This window comes from Trachypithecus francoisi, unplaced genomic scaffold (assembly GCF_009764315.1).
Source record: "Trachypithecus francoisi isolate TF-2019V2 unplaced genomic scaffold, Tfra_2.0 Lachesis_group10, whole genome shotgun sequence".
In the NCBI taxonomy this organism is placed as follows: Eukaryota; Metazoa; Chordata; class Mammalia; order Primates; family Cercopithecidae; genus Trachypithecus; species Trachypithecus francoisi.
Window position 1 is genome coordinate 123469055 of NW_022681455.1, and position 20948 is coordinate 123490002.

Genomic DNA, 20948 nt, shown 5'->3' on the forward strand with positions numbered 1-20948 from the left:
CTAACCAACAGGTTCTTGGCTAAGCAAAAAAGTACAGTCTGTAAATTAGATATGGAATAAAAAATTCGAGGAAAGAGGAAAAGGTCTCATGCTCCCAAGAAGAGCAAGTGAAAAGTGATATCCTTCTGATAGGGGAAGAAGTTATTAGTCTGGACTGCTATAGGAATGATCATAGTAGTAATAATAATAATAACCACCATTTGTGGATCACTTACTGCAAACCAGGAACTGTGTTAAATCCTTCTCATGTGCAAGCCGCTCCTTTAACCTGCCTGGCAATCTAGGGTGACTAGCTGTTAGTATAGCAGTTCCTTGCCGAAGTTTCTCAGTCTCTTTCAGCCTTAGTTTCCTGTTGGGCAAAATGGAGATTATGGGACAGTGGGAACATTAAATGAGGCTATGCTTGTTATGTGTTAGCATGGTGTCAAGCAGGGAGTAACAGGTCAGTGAGAATTAGAGTATTAGCTACTATGAGCATTTCCCCTTCCCCGTTAGTATTGTTTTTCCCCCCTGAGAAGGAAACAGAATGAGGAGGAACAAGCTGTATATAAGCAGTACCTGAGAGCATTCTTGGAAGATTATGCTGTTATGAGCTCCTCTTAGAACTAAAAATTGATGATCAGAGAGACAGACTGTCACCAATGCATGACTATCACCTTGTCATTATTAAAGCACTTTCCACTAATTTATATTATTTTATTCTCATAAGCTCTGTGAGAGCCAGGATTTGGGTCTTCTTTTGTCCTTTACTACATCCTCATCTGTATCAGTGGCTGGCACATTATCTTTGTTGATGACTGACCTTTCATTTTCCTCTATCTTTGCCTGGCAAGCTCTTACTCGCCCATCAGGATCCATGGGGACACTCATGCTCCTCCATCACTCTCACCTCCAGTCCTCACTTCCAGACAACTCTTAGTTCTTACGGTGGTCACAGTACCTCGATGCTGTATTGTATCATATCTCCTCTCCTGTCTGTCTCTTGCTGCAGACTCCTCTAAGGCAAGGACCACTTTTCACCACCTTTCCATGCCCCTGGATCCTTGCTCAGGTTTGGCTTGATGTAGGCACTTTGAAGATACTTGAATGAGTGACCACAAATATCTTCATTTGCATCTGAACAATTTTCTTGATATTTGAACTTCTTACCAAAACCCCCAAGTCCAAAGACCCTTGTGTTGAGCTTACAGGTTTTGAAAGATTGCTTTACCTGGGGCTAGGGCAGCTCTCACATGCCTGGAAGGAAGCCTTGGAGCAAAAGCAAAGCTGTGGCTCTGAAAGAATTATGTCAACATTTAATTGCAAGAGATAGTTGCTCTGCCCAGAGGGCTTCCGGAACAATTTAGCTTTTGGTTTAAAGCTCAATTTTAGGTAACTGATCGGGTAGAAGCCAGTTTGACTATTGCAGCTTGGAAATGCAAGCTTTGGTAATAATGCCGCAGTTTTTTTTGTTTGTTTGTTTTGTTTTTTGAGACAGAGTCTTGCTGTCTCCAGGCTGGAGCGTAGTACCTCGATCTCAGCTCACTGCAACCTCTGCCTCCCGGATTCAAGCGATTCTCCTGCCTCAGCTTCCCAAGTAGTTGGGACTACAGGCGTGTGCCACCACGACCAGCTAGCCCAGCTAATTTTTCTATTTTCAGTAGAGACAGGGTTTCACCACGTTGGACAGGATGGTCTTGATCTCTTCACCTCGTGATCCGCCCGCCTTGGCCTCCCAAAGTGCTGGGATTACAGGCGTGAGCCACTGCGCCCGGCTGCCATAGCTTCTAAAAATGTCCCTATCAATCTATTTTGGGACTAGAAATCTCTCTGGCAAATGTGTGAATGCAAAGGTAATGGCTTTACCTTTCAGATTAGTTGCAGACAGTGTCATCTTTGTTGATGACCGGTGAGTGCCAAGCCCCCAGCATTGAATATGTAGTCTCCAAGGGACATTTTCCTTGGACCAAGTGGGAAAAGACCTGGTCAAAACTGAGGAATGGGCAATACTCATCTGGTATTTCTAACTATAATTTGGTTCTTCGAGCTATGAGAAAGAAAGGGACACAGGCTATGTTGAAGTAACATGAATTTGAGAAGTAAGGGTGATGAGAATCTCAGAAAACTTGCAACAGCTGTACACCCAGGTCTCCTGGAAATGGGAAGTTGATTGAGGAACTGGAGGGAAAGTTAAAGTACCAGCTCTAGTGATTGGGTTTCTGTGTCACCACCTTGGCCCAGGGGACTATTGATACCCTCTGTTTGCTTTGTTTCCCCATTTCCTTGAGTGTCTCTTTCCAGCTGAGCAGTCTTCTGACTCCCACCACTTCAAGTTTCTGAGGGAGAAGCTGATTGGGCGGAAATGTGCATTAGACAGCCTATAGATGGGTGCTCTTAGGTCACATGTTCCCAGTGAACCAATCAGCAGCCTCTAGAGGAGAGGTCACGTGGCACAGAACATGGCCTCCTATGCTTAAGGAACCAGGAAGGGCTTCTTCCTCGGGAGGAGTAGTAAATGTAGGCACTTTCTTCTCAATGGGATATGGGTGTAACAGGCATTGGGCTGCTTCTATTTTATCAGAGGATGGGGCCATGATTAGCCCAATGAACATTTACTAATCATTGAAATTTAAGCATGGCAGCCTGGTATGTAACCATAGTTTGAGTTAGCACACTTCAGTTTTTCCCAGTTAATTTAGTCTCATGTAAATCTCTGAAGCCTCTACCAGTCTTTTCTTAAATACACATAACAACTACCATAATTCTCTTTCTGCTAGTCCTTTGGTCCACCTAAGTTCACCTAGTCGAGGTAGACAGTCTGCAGCCACTATCCTTCTTCTCAGCCTAAGGGCTTTCTCAGCACTGGAGACTTATTAAGCAGCAAGTCAGTCAGTCCTGTAAATGTGGGGAAGCTGGCTCCCTGGGATCTCTCCCAACTGTTGAGAGTCAGTCGATAAAAGGCCCGGCTTCCTGTGAGACAATTCGGAGTCAGGTTATGCACGGCTCCTTAGAGCGTCCCCATTGGGAGTGAGCAGAAACCTGATTTTTAATATCAACTTTATTTGTGTATCACCCTTCTCTGCCTCATTTTTCACACTTCCTCCCTTGTGCTTCCCAAATATATTATCTGCTCCAAAATCCTTGCCTCAGGCTTTGCTTTTGGGATTATCCAAACTAAGACAATAAAATACTACACCCATTTTAGGGAAGATCAGGAGCTATCAGTATAGGGACCAATGCATTATGGTCTTCGTCTAAATAAAGTCTGTTTCTAATATACTGAATATTTCTATAAGGCAAAAACTCATAGGTAATTGGTTAAATAGGGGAATATATATTAATATGTAGTAACATATACATGTATAACATGAATATAATATACATATGTATATACATATATAATATATGTATAATATAACATAAAAATGACTTTATTCCATATGCAGTATTCCATAGAAAACTGATATTTTGCCTTAGCAAGAAGCAGCAATTAAAGGAATGTATACTAACATGACTGAATGCAGCACGCCTCAGAAGAACAGAGAATGGTCTATACAATTCAAATAGGTTCTGCCTCTTGACTGACTTGCCAAATCCTCTCTTTTAGAAGTACTTATTGAGTAATTCTCCCCGATCCTGAAGCACTGCGCCTGTTTCCATAATTCAGCAGACTCAACCTTTCCTTATAACCCTTCTACCAAGCACAAATCCACGTTTTTTAAAGGGAAAGCCTCATGTTTACTGTAAGTTTTCATTTATTAAGAATTTATGTCTTCTCAAACATGCCAGTTTAAAAAATTTTGATTATAATTATTATTTGCAATAATTAGGTAATTACAAAGTTGCAAAGATCTGGAGTGTTCTACTCTAATCTTGTCTTTTCCAAAATCCTTATGATGTTATTGCACAATTTTCCTAAGCATAGAGTTTTCTGGAACACAAATATTTTCTAGAACACGTATTTCAGGGCCGTTCCACACATAGGCACATCTGTGCCAGTTAAACATAAGCACCTGGCTCTTTGCGGGTACTTACTGAGGGGGTAGAAGGAACATAGTACCACCCCCGCAAAAATACAATTAGCCTGTTGTCAAAAAGGGGGTGAGATGAATTCTTATCTTTTTGCTGGAAGGTGGGAAGAGGCATTTGGCTTAGGAAATGGCCACATCATGGTCACTTGATATACTGTCATTTGCATCGAGTGTAAGATTCACCATTGTTTATCTTACGATTTTATGACTAGAGACCAAGTGAAAAGTGTACTTTTATTAATATTATGGCATTACAACCCTTTACTTTAAATGATTCATAGTTTGGACCCCATTTACAAAAATGTACCAGTTATATGGTATTTATTGAGTATCTATACTGCATACTAGGAATCATACAAGAGGAATCATAAGTTATTTCCATATGATTCTTATAGCAACCTGTAATCGTCCATTTCGTGTTGCTCTAAAGGAATACCCGAGGTTGGGTAATTTTTACAAAAACGAAGTTTATTTGGCTCACTGTTCTGCAGGCTGTACAAGAAGCATGGTGCCAGCATCTGTTTCTGGTGAGGGCCTCAGGCAGTTTACAATCATGGTGTAAGTGAAGGGGGAGCAGGCATGTCCCATGGTGAGAGACAAAGCAAGACAGAGGAGAAAGTGCCAGGCCCTTTTCAACAATCAGATCTTGTAGTAACTAATAGACAGAGAACTCACTCATGATCGCAAGGACGGCAGGGGCAGGAAGCCATTCAGGAGGGATCCATCCCCATAAGCCAAATACCTCCCACCAGCCTCTCCCTCCAACACTGGGGAACTAGGGATCACATTTCTTTTTTTTTTTTTTTGGAGTCTCACTCTGTCACCCAGGCTGGAGTGCAGTGGCACGATCTTAGATCACTGCAGCCTCTGCCTTCCAGGTTCAAGTGAATCTCCTGCCTCAGCCTCCCAAGTAGCTGGGATTACAGGCATGTGCCACCACACCTGGCCAATTTTTGTGTTTTTGACAGGGTTTCACCATATTGGCCAGGCTGGTCTTGAACTCCTGACCTTAAGTGATCCGCCCTCCTCAGCTTCCCAAAGTGCTGGGATTACAGGCACAACCCGCTGCGCCTGGCACATTTCAACACATGAGATTTGGAGGGGACAAATACCCAAATCATGTCACAACCAATAGGATAAATACTATTTATTTTTCATTCCTCAGATGAGAACATTTAGTCACAGAGTTTGGGGCAGCCAGCCAACTTCTGATGTTCAGAGTCAGTGCTATCTAAACTTAGCTTTTATGTTCTTTCCACCTCAGAAGGCTACTTCTCAATCAATTATTTGGGATCAGTTGGTTTCATCACATGGCATTGCATCATGAATATGCTGAACAAGGCCAAGGGAAGGCAACAATTAACTGGGAGTTTGTAGAATTGTGATTTAGATACGATTAAAAGTCACATAAAGTTCCAAAAAATATTTTTACACTTGTTTCATATCTCAACAACTTCCATTCGTTTAAGTTAGTGTTTTTCCAAGTTGCATTGTGATGAGGAGAATGTGACATATTTTTGAGGGGTAAAAATGAGAATGATTCAAAGCTGTGAAATTTGAAGTGATGTCTAAAAGATTTTTTTCTCGTGACTTATGATTTTATACACACACACACACACACACACACACACATCCTAGTAGGAAAAATATCAAAATATAATAACTTTAGATAATAAGAAAAATGGTTTCTGTTTACCCTGAGTTTTCAGAGGTGAGATATGCATTAAAGGCACAAAAGCTAAAAGACAAAGAAATGGCAATTTAAGCACTTGAAAGGCTTGCTGAATTTTTTACAGAGTGTGTCAAGTGGAGCTGGAAAGTGAAACCACAAATCAGAGGCTAGAAAGGAAGCAGCTGGGCAGGAGAGAGAGTACCTTGCCTTCGTTTCCCTCAAGTGACCTGCACGTTGGACTTGACCCCGCTACTCTCTCTTCTCTAAGATGAAATGAAGAGGTGGAATGTAATGATAACTAAGCTTCTCTTTCTGTTCCCATGATGATTTGATGCTCAGGATTTTAAGAGATCTGTGCCGTTAGAATTGATTACTTCTAAATTGTTATCTAGTATTCATAAAAAGAAAATGATTCAAACTTGTACTTCTTGGCACAAAATATACCTGTGATTTTCTAAAATATTATCTCTTAATGCACAAAGTTCTCAAGAGCTGAAGCTAACGGGAGCTACCACAGAGTATTAATAGAAAATATATGTGAGAGGATGTTATTTAATAAGCCCCTAAGTCAGTAATTCTAATGATTCAAAATGACTTTAACTTTCTGCTAATTAGAAGCCAGACTCTCCGCTTTGCTTCTTTGCTCTGCAGTTCTCCCCATCTTGGTCTGCTTGGTGAAGGTCATGTTCCTGGCTGTGTGACTGCTTCCGTGTCTGTTCATTAAAATCCCCTGGCCAAACAGTGGGCATGCTGGACTTCCTGGAGGGGCTCCCTGGAATGCCTCGAGCAAAACTCGGGTGCCAAAAGCAAAGGCCTGCTGTGTTGGAGAAAGAGGAAGAGAAGAGTTCTGCTTTCTTTGCATCTGTTTAGAGATGTCTTTCTAATCAGCAGGTTCTCATGCTTCGGGATGCCAGGGGTGGTTTGGGTGGGCACTCTTCATGAATAGCCATTATTGTGGAGTGATGAAAGTGGATTAATGATGTTTTTTAGGAAAGATAATTATCTCCTGTGCTCTCCGGGAGGTATATGAACTGCAGTAAGATTGCAAGTAAAAAACAGGACATTCCTGGTGCTACTGTGTGAAAAAATAACCAGCAGTACCTTGACATTTATAGATTTTATGTAAGCACATGAATATGGAGCTCTGGCTGCACCAGCCCCAGAACACACCAGGCGTCCGTGCACCCCAGGACCTTTGTATGTGCTGCTCTTGCTGCTTGACATGCTCCACTCAGTATCTGTAAGCCTTGCTCTTTCTTTCAGTTAGAATCTTTACTTAAACATCCTCTTTTCACACAGGTCACCCTACATAAATCAACATCCTTCCTGTCTCCTGTCACTCTCTGTTCCTTTATCTTGCTTTGCTATTTCTTCACAGTACTTATTTCCTGACACAGTAAATCATCTAAAAGTCACTTATTTTCCACCTCTTCCTCCGGAATGCACAATCCATGAATACAGTCTCTCTGCTTTAGACGTCTAGGTCCCTGTTTTATCCCTAACCGTGGGAGAGCACCTGTGACATAGTGAACACTCAACAACTATTTGCTGAATGAAAGAAAAAAATAAAAAGGTTCACATGGAGATGAGAGCCACTGGCCAACAGTTTCAGTCAAAACATAATATTTAGTTAAACATGCAGTGTCTGCATATATTTGACTGATAATAATTATTTATTGAAAACAACGATGAATACATGAGTTGATGTCTGTCTTTTCAATAGACATATAATGAGCCTCTGGATTTTATTTTTATTTTTATTACTTACGAATTTTTTGAGACAGGGTCTCACTCTATCACCCAGGCTGGAGTGCAGTGGTGCAATCACAGTTCACTGCAGCCTCTGCTGTCCAGGCTCTGGTGATCCTCCCCCCTCAGCCTCCCTAGTAGCTGGGACTATAGGTGCACACCACCATGCCCAGCTAATTTTTTGCAGATAGGGCTTTGCCATGTTGTCCAAGCTGGTCTTGAACTCCTGGGTTCAAGCAGTCTGTCTGCCTTGGCCTCCCAAAGTGCTGGGATTACAGGTGTGAGCCGCTGTACCTGGCCAGCCCTGGATTTGAAAAGGAAAGGGGTAGAGTGATAAGGATTGGTTGCGTCTCGCATTCCAAACTCTGCTTGTTTTAGGATGTGCTAATGTATCAACATTTTATTACTGCCCAGACCATAGACCTGGCTTGTTCCTTTTCACATGTTATTCTCACCAGAAGCTACAAAGTAGGTGTTATTTGTATTATTATTGCTGTTGTTGTTAGAATATGTATTCCTCATTTACAAACAAGTACACAGGCTAAGCGTGACTGCAACTTTTGCATTGTCATGCAGCTCAGAACTGGGGGATCTAGACACTGAATTCAGCAGCTGATTGTTTGGTTTCCAAGACCATGGTCTTGCCATTTACCTACTAGAAAGGATTCTGATTCGTCCATTTAGGTTCTTCTCCTTCTCTACCCTCTGAGGAGGATTCTTTCAGCTCTTAGTGAAATAAAACTAGAAATGAAAAGGGAAGTCTCAAATCTATGTTCAGAAGAGGGAAGAGGTTTAACCTGGGGTTGGGAGGGAAGCAGATAGATGTGATAGCAGAGCAGGCATTTTGAGATCTAATATATAGCCTTAGTGGGATTTTAAAATATGAGGTATAGACCGGGCGTGGTGGCTCAAGCCTGTAATCCCAGCACTTTGGGAGGCTGAGGCGGGTGGATCACAAGGTCAGGAGATTGAGATCATCCTGGCTAACACGGTGAAACCCTGTCTCTACTAAAAATACAAAAAATTAGCTGAGCGTGGTGGCGGGCGCCTGTAGTCCCAGCTACTCAGGAGGCTGAGGCAGGAGAATGGCGTGAATCCAGGAGGTGGAGGTTGCAGTGAGCCGAGATCACACCGCTGCACTCCAGCCTGGGCGACAGAGCGAGACTCCATCTCAAAAAATAAAAATAAAAAAATAAAAAATAAAAATATGAGGTATAATTTGTCTTCATGTATTCTACAGATGTATTTTGAGAACATAGTGAAGGCATGATGCCTAGTACATAGTAGGTGCTCAATAAATGTGTGTTGAATAATACATGAAGGACATGAATAATTGTGTGTCAAATAATGAATGAAAGACACAAATTGGGGAGATAATTTTGTTTGCTGGTTTGTGTCCCTTTATCTTTATCTTATGATGTGGAACCACACAGACTCCCTTCATCTTCATTCATTTCATTCATTCTTTTTTTTTTTTTTTTTGAGACCGAGTCACCCAGGCTGGAGTGCAATGTTGTGATCTTGGCTCACTGCAACCTCTGCCTCCCAGGTTCAAGCGATTCTTCTGCCTCAGCCTCCCAAGCAGCTGGGAGTACAGACGTGTGCCACCATGCCCAGCTAATTTTTTACATTTTTAGTAGAAACAGGGTTTCACCATGTTGGCCAGGCTGGTCTTGAACTCCTGACCTCAGGCAATCTGCTCGCCTTGGCCTCCCAAAGTGCACTGCTTTCATTCATTCTTAAATCATTCATTTATTTGTGGAAGCCCCTTACCTCCATGTGGTTTATGGATGTGTCAGAACAAACTGAATATTGTTTATTCTTTTACTTTTAAAAAAAGATGAGTATTTGGGTTGTTTGATTCACAGTGCATTTCAGAATTCTGTCAGCTAAATACCTCTTGAAGCTCCAATTACCAAGACTATTAGCCCTTCTAGAACATTAAGGGTTTCCTTGTAAAGATATTGCTATTATGCATCTGGTGCAAAGCCCTCTCATCTTTAGCTCAATTCAACAAGTTTCCATTGAGTGCCCAGCTCTAAAAGTCTTAAATGGAAATTGATTCCCTACTCCTTCTATTTTAACTGTCAAAATCATAGACTGCATTGTTTCCAATGAAAACCCACTGACAGCTCCCCACCAACCACCCTGTGAGCCTTCCCAGGGCTGGCATTGATGATGCTGCTATCGATGGGGAATCTACATTGTGAATGGGTATTTATTATGAGAAAATCATGTGGCATAAAAGAGAATAATTGCCTTTGTAAGTGTATGATTTTTTAGACTGTGAGCTTCTCAATGGAAAAGCATTCTAAGGGAGGCATAATTGCTAATTTTCGGTGTTAAACGTACCTCTGAAGAGTATTTCACGGTCTAACTCTCTGAGTGTCATGTCTTCCTGTGGCCCGGGGAAGACAGTGGGAAGAAAATAAAATTGCACTGAGCGTCTACACAGGACCAGACCCTATGAGTTCTTGGACATTGGTTTCTTCTTGTAATGGCTTGAGAATTACATGGAATTATCCCCATTATATGAGAAGACAGATTCTCACAGGAGTTAAATCACTTCTCATAAAATCATCTCTCCTAGTTATGTGAGTTCAGAATGCACGTCTGTGCTACCCCAAAGTCCAAGCTTCATAGAGGAATCTACAGCAACTCTGTATATTCTGGAGAGATTTCTTAGTACTAAGCTTAAGAATTCAGGTGTCCCAAGAGCTGACTGCCCCCAACATATTTTCCTCACCATCTCACGTCTGTTTCTAAAAGCCCACCATGAAAATCACTCTTCTGAAATAAGGCCGGAGTCTTCTTTAGGCTTCTGCTAAAAAGTCTTATGTGACGTGAGATGTCTAGCGTAACTTCTTTTTTAAGTCAAGGAAAATGTGTAGAATTTAGGTCAAGATGCATTGAGAATAATTTGCAAAACCCGTAAATCCAAAGCTGATATATTTAACACCAGGTCCAAACTGTTTCTGAACGATTGAAACTCTCGCCTGAACACTGAAGAAAATGGAGGAGTGATCTGAGGCTGGGGAATATTCTACCTTGCCAAGGATAACTGTAGAGTATTGTGACAAAGTGCAAAGATGCCACATGGATTCTGGATCAGTCGGACCTGGGTTTGAACACTGATTCTGCCAGTACACCTTTCTGCCTGGTTAGCTTGGAACAAAACAGTTAATCTGTTGAGCTTTATCATCTCTCTCCTGAGGCTCTTGTAAGGACTAAATGAGATACGGCCTAATGCTTCACACAGAGGCAGTGGCCACCCTATCATAATAATAGTAGCCTTCATTGTTTTTGTCTTTACTATATATCATCATCCAATATATTCCTGTATATCATTATTCCAATACATATATCTCATTAAATTCCCTCCAAATTGCTTTCTTCTCAGCATTCCTCAGTGCAAAATATGAGATGTCCTTTGACTATATAATGTAAAATATACTATAACATATAATATTGACCTTATATTGAAGATCTATTTGTATCCTAAATACATTTTTAGAAATAATATTTTATTATAAAAATTTTTAAATGTACAGAAAAGTTGAATTTTGCAGTGAGCACCTGTGTACCCACCACCTAGTTTCTAACATCACCATTTAATCCACTCATTTTACCACCTATCTTTCCTTCTGTGCATCTCCCATCCATCTACTAATCTACCTCATGTTTTCGGTTGGACACATTTCAAAATAAATTATAGAAATGTTTTCTCTCTAAATACTTCAGCATTCATATTATTCATTAAAGTTCAATATTTGCTTTCATATTGTTTCTCTTTTGATGTAAAATTTACACATCATAAATCTTAAGTGTGTATTCTGAGTTTTAACAAATACACACATCTATGTAACCCAAAGCATTGCCAAAATGCACAATTACTCCAGAAAGTTCCCTCAAGCCTCTTCCCAGTCAATTCTGACTCCTACCACAGCAGAAGTAACCATTCCTCTGATTGTTTTCTATCTTGGATTAGTTTTATCTGCTCTGGAACTCGGTATAAATAGAATCATGCAGCACATGCTCTTTTATGTAAGGTTCCCCCCACTCAACATGATGTTTTCAGCATCCTTCCATGTTGTTGCACCAATGTGCTTTCTGAATTGGTAAAAACAAGTATTTTTGTGTTTATAGAAGTCTAACTCACCCTGATGCCAGATTTAAATTCCCTGTGCCAAGCACACTGTGTTCTCCTGGTCCTTGCCCCCTTTAACTTCCCCAGCATAGTGCCTTTGCTCATTCTTTCTTTCCACCACTCCCTGGTTTCTGTATGTTCATATTCTGCCCTTCCTCTGGGGATCAGCTCCAATCCCAAACTTTTCCAAAGTCTGCGTTGACTCCCTTGGGTTTCTTCCTGAGCTCTCTCTTCTTTGGACACTGGATTGCCATCCCATTAACTGTTGATGTTGTCATCAGTGATCAGCTCCTGGTCATAAACTAAGGAAGAGTAAGGCAGGAGGACTGGCACTGAGGATCCATGTGATTGCTTAGCTTTCCAGGGAGGGGCTAGACTAAAGGTACTCTTCACCCTAAGAGCCAAGAGGAGTGGATCTAGAGTGACAATTGCAAGGCCCCAAAGAGAAACAGAGAGTGAGGAGTGATGGGGAAAGAGCCAAGGGGACCATCCCTGAGTCATGGGTGTGCCTTAGGTTGAGGCTAAAGGTTCAAGAAGGAGGAGGTGAAGAAGGGAAGGAAACTCTCAGGAGTGATTGCGCTCATGTGGAAGAAGCCTAAACATGAAGTCACGAGAGACGTTCCTTGTGGCTAGGGGGAATGCTACACAGGCATGTAACATATGCCGAATTTTCTCAACAAAATTGCAAGTTGATGTCTTACTATTGACAGGACTAAAGTTTCATAAGGTGTTTGTTTATTCTGTTCCCTGCAGTGGCCTGATTATACAAGGCACTGATAGAAACTTGCTAGTGGAAAATGATGCCTCTCACCTGGCCAATCGTTCTAGCAATAGTTTCATTGATATTTTGGGACTGGGCTTATTGCAGTTTGGACCGAATTGATCATTTTAGCCACTAAGGCCTTTGCAGAATTTGTGTCTGTCAACTTGGCCTTCCCAAGGAAATGGAGGTTAGGCAATAAGGACTGTGTTCATTTTATTGCCATTTTACTACCACAGAATGGTAGCATCCCACTATAAGGTGCTTTTCATGTCTTCAAAAATATGGTATAGCCCTGATCTCTGTTCTTGCTACTCTGGAATTAAAACAGAAATCTTCATTCCTATCTCACAATCTTTGGTGCAGGTTAGGAGAGCTGGGTTTCAGGACCATCCAGCCTAGTGCTTAGGTCTGTTTACAGCTCAGCAACATTTCCATTGGATGAGGGATATTGTTGAGCAGCCACTGAACATCAGGCTCTGACCTCTTATTGTTTCTTCGCTCTCTAACCCAGCAGACCATTCTCAGTTAAGACTGCCTCTGATTCAGCCTAGCAAAGAAGATCAGAAGCAATCCTGTGTCCACAGGCTCCCTTTCACACCTTTAATATTTTGTATTTTGCAAACATTTCGAGTTAGTTGGCAGGTCTCTTGCTTTCTCATGAGGGCTGGGCACAAATGTTCAAGAATAATCATTGTAATGGCATCTCTCTGATTAAAAAGACAGCTAGCAAGATTGAGATAGAACATCAAATTCTGAAACATCATTAGCAGGATTCTATTTTGGTTAGGTATAATCTTCTGTGAGGTCATGATGTTGCCTTCGATGAGTCTAACCATTTTATATCATTTAGATCGAAACAGACCCATCATGTCACAGGCAAATGGCTTTATCATATTTAATTAACCCAACACCATGTAATAATCTCCCTGGTAATTATCCCTCACTAGTGCTTGAAAGCATGCTGCAACAAATAAATCATCAAAGTTGCAGGTATACTTAAACTGTTATTTGATGCCATGGCAGAAGAATATTGACAAGTCACAGTGCAATACTAATTATACTAAGAAAATGTAAATGGCTTCATCAAAAAAAGAAAGAGCCAGATGGCAGGTTTTATATACTGTATCCTCCTGTGTTAGAAAATGGGGTATTAAAAAAGCATCATGCCCTGAGCATCAGGGAAGAAGAAGAAATAAAGGCTGATACCTGTCTCTTTATGGAGGCCAAGTTGAACCTCCAATTCTGGAGAATGGTAACATTGAAGAGGACATTAGTGGCCATTGACATTTATGTCTCCTGATGCCACCATACATGTAAGTGAATGAATATTACCCAGGATGAATGTTGCTTTTCTTATGACACGAATTGATGGAGGAGGAGAGGAGCAATTCCATGATGCCCTAGATTTTCCTTTATGCTTGTAAATGACAAATTATTCACAGAAAGACATGTACCCACCAGGTGGTGAATCAATGCGTTTCAATTGACCTGGCTTTTCTAATGTATCAGCAAGAACACATTTACCTGAATGCATTGCATCTAAAAAGCAAAATTCAATTGGAAACTATGGACTTAAACCTATGAAATGTGACAGCATAAGTCAGAGAGGAAATTTGATTTCAACGGTGAGATTCACGAGCCCATGAATGCATGGTGCACACGGCACAGACAAAGATAACTGAATTAGATTTTCAATAAGCACAGAGTTCTAGATTTTCCTGTTCTTGAATTGCATGCTGTACCACCCAGCTGCTGTCCCCAGCTAATTTTGCCAGAGCTAGATGTCAGCTGAAGCACAACTGTCTATGGCTTGGGAAGTTCTCTTTTGGGTCAGATTATTTAGTTAGCTCAGGCTAGTAACTACACAGAGCATGGCTGTGATTTGGCCTTATTAGAAAACAAATTTGGAAAGTATTAGAGAATAGTGTTCGAATAGAAATGTTCTCCCTTGCTTTTCTTATTTCATCTTTGTGTGTGTGTGTGTGTGTATGTGTGTATTTGTGCACATTGCACTGTTGTTACCCAACCAATCAAAAATCCTGTTTATTATAAAAGTAATTCTCCTTAATTAGAGAAAATTTGGAACATAAAAAAGGAAAAGGAAGAAAATTGCTCAAAGTTTGCACTCCAATTATAATTGTTCTTAACAGTTTAGTTATTTAGTCTTTTCCTTTACGCATACATTTTGAAGTTGTTGGTTTAGTTTTTTTATAGTTTAACTCATCAAAAATCATATATTCACTATCCTGCTTAAAAATCATAATAAGTTTAATCTATATAGTTACATATTCAATCATTATGCTTAGAGTTATATTGACATCCGTAGACAGATGTCATTTCATGATTTTTAAGCAGTCAATTTTCAATTACTGCATACTATTCTTCTGTTTAGAGATACATATTTTAGTTCAGTATTATTGTGGCACATTTATTTTCTATGTTTCCTGTTTTTTTTGTGTTTTTTGGAGACAGAGTCTCACTCTGTTGCCCAAGCTGGAGTGCAGTGGCGTGATCTCGACTCACTGCAACCTCCACCTCCCAAGTTCAAGCAATTCTCCTGTTTCAGCCTCCTGAGTAGCTGAGACTAAAAGTGCATGCTGCCATGCCCGGCTGATGTTTTGTGTTTTAGAAGAGATGGGGTTTCACCACGCCAGGCAGGTCTTGAACTACTGAGCTCAGGCAATCCGCCCGCCTTGGCCTCCCAAAGTGCTAGGATTACAGGTGTGAGCCACCACTCCTGGCCCAATATTTCCAATTTTTATGTGTATATTTTTTAAAAATTAAGTTATGACTTTAGCATAAATTAAAATTTGACTATACTTCATAAACCCTTTTATATTGTTTTATAATTTTTTACAAACATAATTTTTAACAATGCATAACTTTTTAACACAAGTCAACCCCAGAATATTTAGCTCTTCCTTTGTGTTTATTCACTGAAATCAAGGTGCTTTCCAGTTTTTTACAATGATAAATAATACCTTGACTTATCAACTAATTAAAATGTATTATATGTCAGTTATATACAAAGCACTGGGCTCAACTGGTTATCTTTGTACATAAACTTTCCAAGTTTGGGATTCTCTGCTTAGAAAGGATGTATTAAGTTGGTACCATTGGACCCAATATGTCTGGTGTTTGTCAGGGTCTAGGTAGAGGCTGCTTGATAGCATTTACAAAGGACGATTAATCTATTCTGCCATCATCATTATAGCTTGCTTCACCACACCTGTGCACTCAGTGGCTCTTCCTCCCCGAAAGTGGAGACATTGGGGCAAAGGACATGGAGAAACGGAGCCTCAGAGCATTTCAGTAACTTTCCCCAGTCCACCAGCTTGTGTCAGAATCAAGATCTGAGCGCAGGTCTGTCCAGCTTTAGAATGCAAACCCTTAAGTGCTGCCTTGAGTTTGCTTCCCCAGAAGAAGGCCCTGGGATGAAAATTTGGGTGAAAGCGAGGTATTAGGTTGCTGGGAAAAACATATAGGGAAGTGGGAACTAAGTTTGGCAAGAGGGAGACTAAGCAAGGGTGTCATCTCAAGCAAAGTCCCATTGACATAACTTTGGCCTCATCTTCCATGGAGACTGGGAAGGATGTGATTTGCACTTCAGTGCTGGCCCCTTTGGGGCAAGGCAACTTGAATATTTCCACCTCTGGACCCACAAGTCCTTGGTTAAAGACTGCTGGGATAGCGGGCAGGCAGGGGCACAAATTGTCAGAGCTGTACTTCACAGGTGCACACAAAGCAGATTTATTAGCTTAGATGCAGCCTTTTGGCAAAAGACACAGATGCCCTTGATGTGCTCGTGTTGGTTAGTGATGGCTTGGAAAAGCTGGGTGTTAAATTGTTAGGAATTTTGCAATCTAGTTGACCACATTGATAGCTTGAAATCAGCCATGGTGAGAGTATCTACACCATGGAAATTGGCCAACATTACAAATTAGGGCTCCCTTCCCTCCACCCAGACGTGTTTAGTAAATATTTACCAGCATACTACTGCAGCTGCTGGCCTTTGGGAATAGAAGCACACTGGGAGTCCACGTGCACTAAAATGGCAAAGAGAACCTAGGGGATGTGGATGGGGCAGGTACAGCATCTGCTGCAGCACTCATCTATACCAGCTGCAATGTGGTGGGAAACCTACCCCTACCCACACAGGCCAGGCAGAGGCGTGTGAGAGAAAGAGAACTGGTAAGAGTGAGGGGAACCCGCTGGATTTCAGAGCAAGGTCTCTCAACCTGAGGTGGCCTGGGTATGAGAAGTGCTAGGTAGAAAAAAACCTAGAAATAACTGAGATTATAATAGGTCACTAAGCTCTTAAATACTTGCCCTGCCAGGCACTGAGCTAGATGCTTTACTTTGGCTAATCTTCATAAGAGCCCTAGGAGGTAGCTTTCATCATCATCCTCCTCACTAATTATCATTATCATCTTTGTTATCCTTCTTCTACAGATGATAAAATTGAGATTTAGAGAAGGAAAGCAATATGTCTAACATCACAGTGGGAGGGCTGAGCTCTGAACCCATTCAATCTGACTCCAAATGCAAAGATTGAATAACTACGACAGAATAGGTCCCACTTCCTGTAGACTGAGTACACATGGTTATGGGGGCGTAGGTTGCTTCAGTGGCCATCAGGATGACCTGGTAGTCCCCGAATTTTGTGTGATTATAGGCTTAACCATCTGGTTATCGGGAAAAAAAGCATGTAGAGAGGGCACCAGAGTCCAGAATCAGTAGCTGAGCCTCCCGGTGTGGAAAGAATAGAACTCAAGTCTCATCGAGGGATGGAGGTCTGGATACATTCTTTTCATCTCTCAGAATCAGCTCCAGGCTGGCCCAAAATAAAGGATACAGAGGCTGAGAAAGGCAGAACAAACCTGGGACATGGGGCTGAGCCAGCAGAATCATTAGCAGTCAGGCAGCGTGAATTCTTTTGTGGTAAGAGAGATAAATGTCCCTCTTGTTCTTTGTGGTTTCCTTTGCCATGAGAGCCACTGCTTTGTGAAAGTTCTTCTTTCCTTTCTCTGGCTTGCCCATCCCTGGATTGATGTAGTGGCCAGCAGCAAGGACATACGAAAGGTCTGGAAGTGGAAGGCTGCCACCTCTGCCCTGCTCTACCTTCTGGGTCCCCAGGGATCCCCTGACATAAACAGTCCTGCAGGAGGAAATAATAGGTAGACTTGTCCCTGGGACATAGTGGAGGTAGGTCTGAAAGTTTCCTTTGAACATTAGGTAGGTCTCAGCTTTGTATTTCAGGTGCTTTTATCATGTGTTTTATCCCATAACAGTACATTCTAGAGCTACCTTTCAAGTGTCACCAATCTCCAATTCATTTTATATTTTCCTCTATGTATGTACATTTGTATGTATGTGTGTTCACTTACCATTATGAAGTAACTGGCCTGAAGCAAACTGAAAATAAATCTTTCCTTATGTTCCCAATATTGCATTTTTTTCCCTTTTTGTTAATTCTTCTGTGAATATTGTTTTTCTTTTCTTTCTTTTCTTTCTTTTTTTTTTTTTTTTTTTTGAGATGGAGTTTCACACTGTCACCCAGGCTGGAGTACAATGGCACGATCTCAGCTCACTGCAACGTCCGCCATCCAGGTTCAAGCGATTCTCCTGCCTCAGCCTCCCAAGTACCTGGGATTACAGGCACCCACCAACAATCCCGGCTGATTTTTTGTATTTTCAGTAGAGACGGGTTTTCACTGTGTTGACCAGGCTGGTCTCGAACTCCTGACCTCGTGATCCACCTGCCTTGGCCTCCCAACGTGCTGGGACTACAGGAGTGAGCCACTATGCCCGGCCAATATTGTTCTTCTTTATACCTAATTACGCATCATTGGAGTTCTCTTTAAAAAAAAAATGTGCTTGCCTAATTAATTGCCAACAGAGAGGCTACATCATAGTGGTTAAGAAGATAGGCTCTTTTCCCTTGACTGAAGCAGTGATTAAAAAAAAAAAAGAAGAAGAGTATAGGCTCTGGTGTCATACTGCCTGGGTTGGAGACCCAGCTCTTCTACTTACATCTATATGACTTCAGTTCATTTTTTTTTGTTTTTTTTTTATGGTTTTGTTGTTGTTGTTGTTTTTTCTGCATGGCTTAGTTTCCGCATCTGTAAATTGTGGATATTTACAGTAGCTATCTCATAGGTTATTGTGAGAAATAAGTGAGTCCGTATGTATGAAGCCCATAGAAATATACTTGACACAGAGGAAGCACTACCTAGTGTCAGGGTCTACCACTATGTATTCTTTAGGAGGTTTCAATCCTGACCCTCAGAAAAATAATTCTTTCATTCAAGAAGCATTTTTTGAACATTTTCTTTGTGCTCCTCTCTGTGCTATGTCCTTTCATGTAGATTGTATCTGACATAACTTAATTCTTACCATCACCCTGTATTAAAGTTGTGGTACTCATTTTCTGGGGTTTGAATTCTGGAAATGCTGTGTGCTCACTGTTTCCACCAGGATAGGTGAGGCTCTGCTGCATTCATGAACGGTCACAGATCTCAGAGCCTGCAAGCGGGTTTAGTTCTCCTTCATGAGAAGCCCCCCTGGTCAGGGTGTGTTCCTGCACCTGGTGGGGCAGCACGGTGGGCTATCTCCTCCTATGGCTCCTCTGTTACCAAACAAGCTCTTCCTATAGCTTCAGCTGAGGAATAGAAATGCTGGAGAATCTTGGTGGTTAAATGCTTTGACTTGGAAATAAAATGGATACCTACAGCCCAGGAGCAAGATTGGGTTACAGGACTCTACCTAATGGCCCTAGAGATTGTAATCCTCACACATGCTGGAAGGAGAGTAGAATAGGGTATGGTGAACAAGAGATGTCTCTACCACTGACTTGGGACTGTGAGCACCTGTCTACACCTTGGTTGTCTTATTTGTGAAATGAGGATGACAGTTGTACCTACTGCATATAGTTGTGATAGAGTAAATAGATAAATTCGTGTAAAGCTCTTAGCACAGTATATGGCACTCAGAAAATGGTCAAAATGGGGTCACTGTAATCATGATCTACAAGAAAGTCAGCGGAGCCTCCTAATACAGCATAGTAACCATGGCTTTGAATAGCCGTGTGTGAATATCAAGTCCAGTTACATTACTTACCAGCTGTATGTATGAGCTCAGGGAAGTTATTTACCTTCTCTCACTTTGACTTTTCTCATACATAAAATGGTGTGGGATCACACTCACTCCATAGGCTGTATCAAGGGTTAAATCACTAACATTTATTGACACCTTGGAAAGATGAGCTAAGCGTTTAAAACCTGTTGGCTCATTTATCTCTATGTCAGTGCTATGGGAAAGGTACTTTGTTATCCCCCATTTTATAACGGAGGAAACTAAGCCTCAGAGAGGTTAAGTAATGTACCCGGGCTTCTCTAACTGCTAAGTAGTAGGGCAAAAAGTGAAACCCAGGCATTTTGTCTTCTCAACTGATGATCTTAACTAATACGCATTACAGCCTCCCTGAGATCAGTTGGGTAAAGCTCCGAGCGCAGGGCCAGGCACAGCGCGTACACCCTCGCAAAAATATTAATTTGCCTGGGTGCATGGTGAGAGAAATATCCTTTGTCCTGTTCCTAAACTCTACTCTGCATAGGATGCATACTGATGGCTCTTTTCTTGTGAGTGGATGGAAGTATGAAAGGCCATTGTCAGGCTGCATGCAGTGGCTCACACCTGGAATCCCAGCACTTTGGAAAGCTCAGATCACCTGAGGCCAGGAGTTCAAGACCAGTCTGACCAACGCGGCAAAACACACTATCTTCTAAAAATACACAAATTAGGCGAGCATGGTGGTGCATGCCTATAATCCCAGCTACTTGGGTGCGTGAGGCACGAAAATCACTTGAACCCAGGGGGCAGAGGTTGCAGTGAGCCATGATCGTGCCACTGCACTCCAGCTTGGGTGACAGAGCGAGACTGAAAAAGGAAGGAAGGAAGGGAGGGATGAAGGGAGGGAGGGAGGAAGGAAGGAAGGAAGGGAGGGAGGGAGGGAGGGAGAAAGGGAGGGAGGAAAGGAGGAGGGGAGGAAGGGAGAGAAAAGAAAAGAAGAGAAAACAAGAGAAAAGAAAAGGCACTATCTATACCATACACTTTTGTGAGAACATCAAGGCCTGCATGCAAAAATACCCAGTGCAGAGTTGGTGGTCAATTAGCTGGAGTGCTTTATTATTTTTAATAATCAGCCATGCTTAGTGGGAGTCTGAATCTATAGTTATGACTGTAGTAAATGGGACACAAAGGGAGCAGCTGGACATACTGGCAAGTATTACAATGTGCAGACAACCTGCACGTATGAACCTTCTTTTCAAATAAGAATCTCAGGGCTGTCACTATTTGTTTTAGGAAGTGCTGGTTTTAACTGAATGAGGAAGTTAAACGCATGTTCTGTTTTCTGTCTTCATTGCACCTACATGGGTTGACTGTGGATTCAGTTTTCTCTCCAGATTAAACACCTAGTACTTAAGGGGGGAATTACCTTGGAAAAGCAGAACTGATTTGAGGTGGCTTCATCCCTCTCTTCTCCCACCAGAAAGAGAGGGGACGTTCCACTTCAACCTGGGGTGAAGACAGAGAACTAGGTGTCCC

The 20948-nt window shown here is 41.7% G+C and overlaps 1 protein-coding gene and 1 long non-coding RNA gene across 3 annotated transcripts in view; both read left to right on the forward strand.

Annotated features, from left to right (window-relative positions):
- Positions 1-20948, forward strand: part of CDH13 (cadherin 13) — a 1187477-nt gene that overhangs the window by 134032 nt on the left and 1032497 nt on the right. The gene's annotated exons all lie outside the window — the stretch shown is intronic.
- On the forward strand, positions 2404-6235 carry LOC117088119. Its single transcript, XR_004439007.1, has 3 exons — positions 2404-2496; positions 3587-3722; positions 5807-6235. It is a non-coding gene; the product is annotated as an uncharacterized LOC117088119 (long non-coding RNA).